This window comes from Anser cygnoides, chromosome 3 (genome assembly GCF_040182565.1).
Source record: "Anser cygnoides isolate HZ-2024a breed goose chromosome 3, Taihu_goose_T2T_genome, whole genome shotgun sequence".
Taxonomy (NCBI): domain Eukaryota; kingdom Metazoa; phylum Chordata; class Aves; order Anseriformes; family Anatidae; genus Anser; species Anser cygnoides.
In genome coordinates, this window is record NC_089875.1 from 110,234,505 (window position 1) to 110,240,857 (window position 6,353).

The 6,353-nt window shown below is 34.7% G+C and overlaps 1 long non-coding RNA gene across 1 annotated transcript; it reads right to left on the reverse strand.

The window, feature by feature from the left end:
• Nucleotides 1–584: 584 nt before the first annotated feature.
• Nucleotides 585–6,300, reverse strand: LOC136790531 (uncharacterized). Its single transcript, XR_010830641.1, has 2 exons — nucleotides 6,179–6,300; nucleotides 585–2,532 (listed from the first exon to the last, which is right to left on the reverse strand). It is a non-coding gene; the product is annotated as an uncharacterized lncRNA (long non-coding RNA).
• Between the last annotated feature and the right edge of the window lie 53 nt (nucleotides 6,301–6,353).

Here is a 6,353-nt window from a genome sequence, read left to right on the forward strand (position 1 = left end):
GGCTGGTCTTTCTACGTTTCTTTTTTTTTTCTTTTTTTTTTTTTTTTGAGAGAAGGATATTGTTTTAGAGACAGGGAGAGAAAAACATATATTTGTTATAGTTTTCCATCAGAAAGTTTTTTGCAAAGAACCACAGACATTGCAAATAGACTTTGCAGGTATGAAATTCATAGAAGTGATTTCCTTATCTACATTTATTTCACTACAAAGGAAAACAATTAAGTCAATTGGAAATTACTGGCATCTTAAAAAGACAGAATTAGCTTTTGCCTTTTGCCCTTTGAAATGCCTTAACAAATTATGGACTTTGAGGAAAGGGAAATTATTTAAATTTGGCCTTTTTGATGATCAGTTTGAGAATACAACAGCAGGAATCCTTTTGGAATTTGTCCAGATGTATTAAATTTCACTGAAGTTCCACTTCCATTGAACTTGTAGGAAGCAAAATACCTAGGACATGATTCAAATCAGTAAGTCTGAAGCACTATGTTGTATGAAGAGCTTTATATCACACTAAAGTCCCTACACGATTTCTAAATATCACCATTTTTGTTAATTACATGGCCAAAAAAACCACCCAGCCAAACAAAAAAACATAGTCTTTATTCAAACAAATGAACATTCAAGCACATGATACAAATAGCAATATAAAATAGAAAGTAAAGAAAGAATCCCTTGTAAAATATTTTCAGTCTTAGCCCAAGCACATTCAACAAAATCACACAACCACACCCATTTCTTTGCTGTCTAAAAATCCTTAGTTCTTTTTAATTAACTGCTCCATTACAGTAACTTTTTATCTTCCTCAGAAATGGGAGTCAGACAATTAAAAAAAAAAAAAAAGCATCAAAGAAGTTATTTAACCCTGTAAGCAATAATTTACACTGATGCCAACACTTTGAAAGTGAGGGCACATTACCTTTTTGACACATGTGAGTAATTTCCCTTGAGTTCATTTCTGTTGTTGCCATGCTAGCAAATAAAGTTTATTCAAAGAGTAAAAATACACCAAAGTCTTTTTTTAGAAACTGTTTTAAAACACATCTACTCAAAAGTGGGACAATATTTCTGCATCTTAGTTGATGTTTCCCTTTCTACAACATCTGAAACATAGATAACCTTGATAATTTTAAAATGTTCTTTAATCAATAAAGACCAAGCCATAATCCAATATTAGTTACACCACTGAAAAACTCAGTAAAGACAATTGTCTTGATTCATTTAACTGTTTTCTTGTTTTTTTCTTCTTGAATATTTCTAAGGATGAGGGTAGCTAATCATCCCAATTTTATCTCTAGTTCAGCTGGTGACCTGATGGTTAGTTTTGAACTGTTTGAATATTTCTTTCCAAGAAAACAGGGAACAGACTTCCTATTCAGGAATCGTATGCTGTTACAATCACCTGTGCATCTGCTGTCTTATTCAGCTGGTCAGAACATCTAGGGTGGAAAACATTCTTGTTAAGCAGTCCAGCACAGAACCAGTAGCTACCATTACAATTTACAAGGAAATAACTAGGATCTAGAGCCTGAGGCTCAGACGGTTGGTTTATCCTAAACCAGTAAAATTGTAAACCAGTTTGGATCTATGCTACTATTTCTGTACATTGGAGGGAAAATGCTAATTTTGCCTTTTTTTATTATTTATTATTTTTTAATTATTGTAAGGACTTTGAAGCAGAAGAAGTGTCATACCAATTCAGATTTTCATTATTCATTACTTTTTTTTTTTTTTACTTTTCATTACTTTTCATTACATTATTCATTACTACTATTTTTTTTTACTTTACTTTTCATTACTTCTCAAACTACTCCTTTTTCTAAATCTTAAACATTACATTAAATAGTTCTTTCAAACTACGATCATAATTCACTATGTTTGTCTCATTATTTATCTGTGTGTCAAATCCCTTACAAATGCCTCAGTCACTGTGATATTCTACGGCAGTTATTTCCACAGAATCATCTCACATTCTGCAGAAAGCATTTTTTCTGTTTCAGATGGATATTTAACACTTTTTATCACATAGACGTCCTCTTGCCGTTCAACAGGGACAATGTGACGGGAATGAGCTAAATTTTGAGACAGGTAAATCCATATTGAACATGATATATTGTACATAATACAAATATGCCATACAATAAAACAAAAAATCAAAAGCAAGTATTATTAAATATCAAGAAACACTGATTTTACATCAAACATATTTTTTCTTTGTCTGCTTTCTCTTTAAACACACTTAGAGGCACACTTCTCTGGACAAACACAGAAGTTACTTACTCAAGATTCTTTGCATTATAGTTTGCTCAAGGCTGCTGTAAAACATGCAAGACACCCATCCCTCTGAAGTCAATAGTAGTACTTGAGGTATGGAGTACTATGATTAAAGGTAGCAGAATTTAACCCTAAGTTCAATGTTACTTTTGAATGAATCAGATGAATTCATCTGCTCTTGTCCATTACGGAAGTATTATATTGTGATATGGTGCACATTTTCTCCTTCACTGTGTTTAGCATTATGTCTGTTTGAGCCTGAGGCAGAAAAAAAAAAAAAAAGAATTATGAAACTGAGAAGGAGGAAGAAAAATGGCAATGGGACTAATAAGAGGGAAAATAAATAAATAAATAAATAAATAAATAAATAAATATAGTTTTCAGGTTTCTATTCCTTTTGGAAATGTCTTAGATAAAATGAAAAGAGTTACATATTCCAATTGTTTTTTTTTTTTTTTTGACATTGTTTTGCATGACATTCTCTTAAGCCAGAGAAGGAAATAATATCTTGAACAAATCACTCAATGAGAAATGCACAAAAAAAACATACTCAAAGAGAAGTTGTCAACATTTTTCTCACAAATTAGCAACATATTTCTGTGGCACCCTCTTCTATTCCATCCTTTCATTAAACATATGAATGACAGCACAGAGTCTACCCACCCTGTTTGTAAGTCACATAGAAAATGGGAAGCTCACTGGAGACCATGACTGCCACTCAAACCGATCCCTACAAATTGGAGATGTGGTCCAAAAGCAGCACAGCAACAACGACAAAAAATCTGAGAGATTGAATATGCAAACAGAAAATCAAGAACAACATGACAAGCAGCAAAAAAAGGATTGATGAAAGGAAGTTAGAGTGGATCACAAACTAAATCCAGGTGAAAAATGTGATGCTATTGACAATTAACAGGTTGTGACAAGTAACACAGAGGAGGTAATTTCTCTTTATCCTGCAAACATGAGATCTCAGCTGGAGTCCAGTTTTGACTACCCTGCTGTAAAAACAAGGTAAATCAGTTCAATAGAGTCAAAACCAGTCATTTCTAGCCATCATTGCATACTGCTATAGTTCTAGAAGGATCACAAAACATACTCCGTATCTGGAGCCACCAGAACTACACCACTCTGAACTCGATGTAGCTACATATAGAGAAAGGTCATGGGAGGAATATTAATGATTCTGCATTCTCACTGTGAAGTAGAGAGATGCCAACATAAACTAAATTTCACTTTGGCTTTTACCCATGCCCATTAGCCATAAAAACAAACAAATTCCAAACAGCAAAGGGAGATTGCATGTGGATAACAAGGGAGTTGGGGGTTAAACAGGTGTAGGACTGATATGATGGCATGGTCCTAAAACCAAGCAGCCACTAGCCTGAGAACTGCTGGCAGCTTTGATCATTATTTTGAACCCCTCCTGGATTAACATTAGATTTTATTATTATTATTTTATATATATACACTCAGTCTTCCACTCTTATTTGCTGGAAATAAGAACTTCTTCTTTCATTCTTCCTAATGCCAGGATACTTCCCAATGCCAGAATTACCCCACGGTAATTCTTCCTGTCTCCACATGAGATTGGTGTTTCTGGCAAACCCTCCATAATTCCTATATGTTGATGTAATTGTCTGCTCTGTACTTTGTTATTTGTTCCTGCTATTCTGAGATTTAATTTATAAAGGCAGTCACCTGAATTAACCCAGTAATTTATCTGAAATTTAGGAGTGCAAAGGAGATCACAGTGAATATAAGATTTAAGATTCACCAGGTGATAATACTTCAAGTAGCAAAAAAAGGCTTTTTGGAAAACATTCATTTTTTTTCTGGTATAATGTATATATATATATATGATACTGAATATTTAAATCTTATTTTTCTAACTACTGCTTGACCTTATATGTTGCTAATAAAAAGTTTTCTTAACTCAATTCACTATTGAAGTTTAACATTGTCCTCAGGTAAACATGAAGAGCATGCTCACACTGAACAATATACACAATTTGATACCAGCATTTTCATTTTAATTTGTAAGTTTGTTTGTTGTTTTTGTTGTTGTTGTTGAGGAAAAAATAAATAAATAAAAGCTTCCAGAATGCTTCTGTCAGCATAAAATATTAGTCTGTGAAAAAATGTTTTCATACAGGAACCTCAGCATGTCTAGCATTTCAGCAAAAACATTTATGCCAAAAATTTGGAGATATATTTACCAAGATATATATATATATATATAAAACTTTAAAAATATATCTAAAAAGACCCCAAATATTTGAAAATATAAATTTATCAAATTATTTCCTATTGTGAGGATATTAGATACCATCTCTTTTTCAGTCAAGCAATGGCTCTTGGAGGGAAGGAATAGATGAATTCTCCTACTCGTTTTTGTCTTGAAAATATGAAAAAAGTGATAAAAGCAGAAGAGAAATGGGAGAAAACTCAGTGGTGGACAGCTGTAGAACCACACAAGATGGTGAATAGCTGTTGTTACTTGGAGGTCATGTGACACCAACTGCTAGTCAGGCTCCATCTTGTTGGCCAACTAAAGCAGGAGACACTGGTTAGGAAAGACAAAAAGCCTCAAAATTTAGTTGGAATTCCTGGAAAACTTTGTTCTTTATTGTAGAAGAAATATGCTTCTGTCTTCACTTGTGGTCTGAAACATATCTCTTTCCTACAAAATGCTTGACTCCCACCTGGCAAATATAGTACTGTATGGACAGTGAAATTGACAGGGACAACCTAGTGCCCCACATGTTCTGAAGAGTTTTGAAAAGGCACATAGTGAACGAGGGCATGGGAATAGTCTGTCTTAGCTAAAGAAAGCCTCGTCTGCCTTGCAGGAATAGTCTTCTTTTCAGTAGATATTCAAAACCCTCCTGGATGTGATCTTGTGCAATGTGCTGTAGGTGACCCTGCTTGGCAGAGGGGTTGGACTCTCCAGAGGTCCTTTCCAACCTCAGCTGTTCTGTGATTCTGTAAAATGTGTTGGTGGATTTGAGCACTAAGACTTGTAGCAGGTATGTGCCTGTTCAAATTGGAGAATATTCACTCTGCTTGGAGACATGCATCAGACGTGCATAAAAGTGAGTGGTTTCTCACTGGAGGTTTTATGAAGGTGTTTTAATGACAGTCCTCAAGACAGTACTAGTGCTAAACAACATGGACAGATGAGCCTCATGGACTTTACTGTGGGCATTGTAACCAGTTAGAGAAGATCACAGACCCAAAGCCTCAACCCTGTTTGCCCCTTCCTGCCTGAGAATGTTTGAGAGCCACTTAGTGTGTAGGAAAGAGGGGAATCCTTTAAATAAGAACTAAATCTGTTGAAACAAGTGAAGTAACAGCATTGTAAAAATCCATATGTGAGCAAAATGGCTTTGACAGTCTCTTACACAGCTCCAGTGTAACTCATTAAACTTGTGTTTCAATGTAGTATTTGTTTGACTATAATTTTTCTCAGATGCAGACCTTCTTATACTTATATTGTAAGAGCATAGGCACTCACTATTTGGGAGGTTATTGAACTAATTCTCCAATAGTCAAAACAAGGAACAACTGTGACTTAGAGTTAAGGGACTCAAAAACCTCTTCTTTCTGCACAATCAGCAGCCTGTCAGCTGTAAAGAATTACGAGCATTTTCAAGGATTTCTGCAGAAAAGAAAACATTAATAAAACGATTAACAGATTTTCCCTCCCTCTTAATATGTTTAACACTCAGCACCTTTGCTTACCTTTCAGCTTAATGTCACTAGTTCAGTTATTTTTATAAATACTGCTGTAGGATATCTTGATATATAAATAGTTTACAGTGAGGCTTGTTTGGGAAGATCTTAATATACTGAGTTTCTGACTGATATGGAAGTTAGTTACAAGGAAAATAGCATATCTTACCTGTTCGAAAAACCAAGCTTTGACCCTACTGCAGATCCTGTTGGAAGTTGTCAAAAACCTAAATTCTGCATTTAATTTGCATCCAGCTGATGAGTTTGCACCTCCTGTGTAGCTGCTGGAGAAGTGCACTGAGGCTGGGATGACCTGTTCTTGGCAGTACTCCTCCATCCTGATT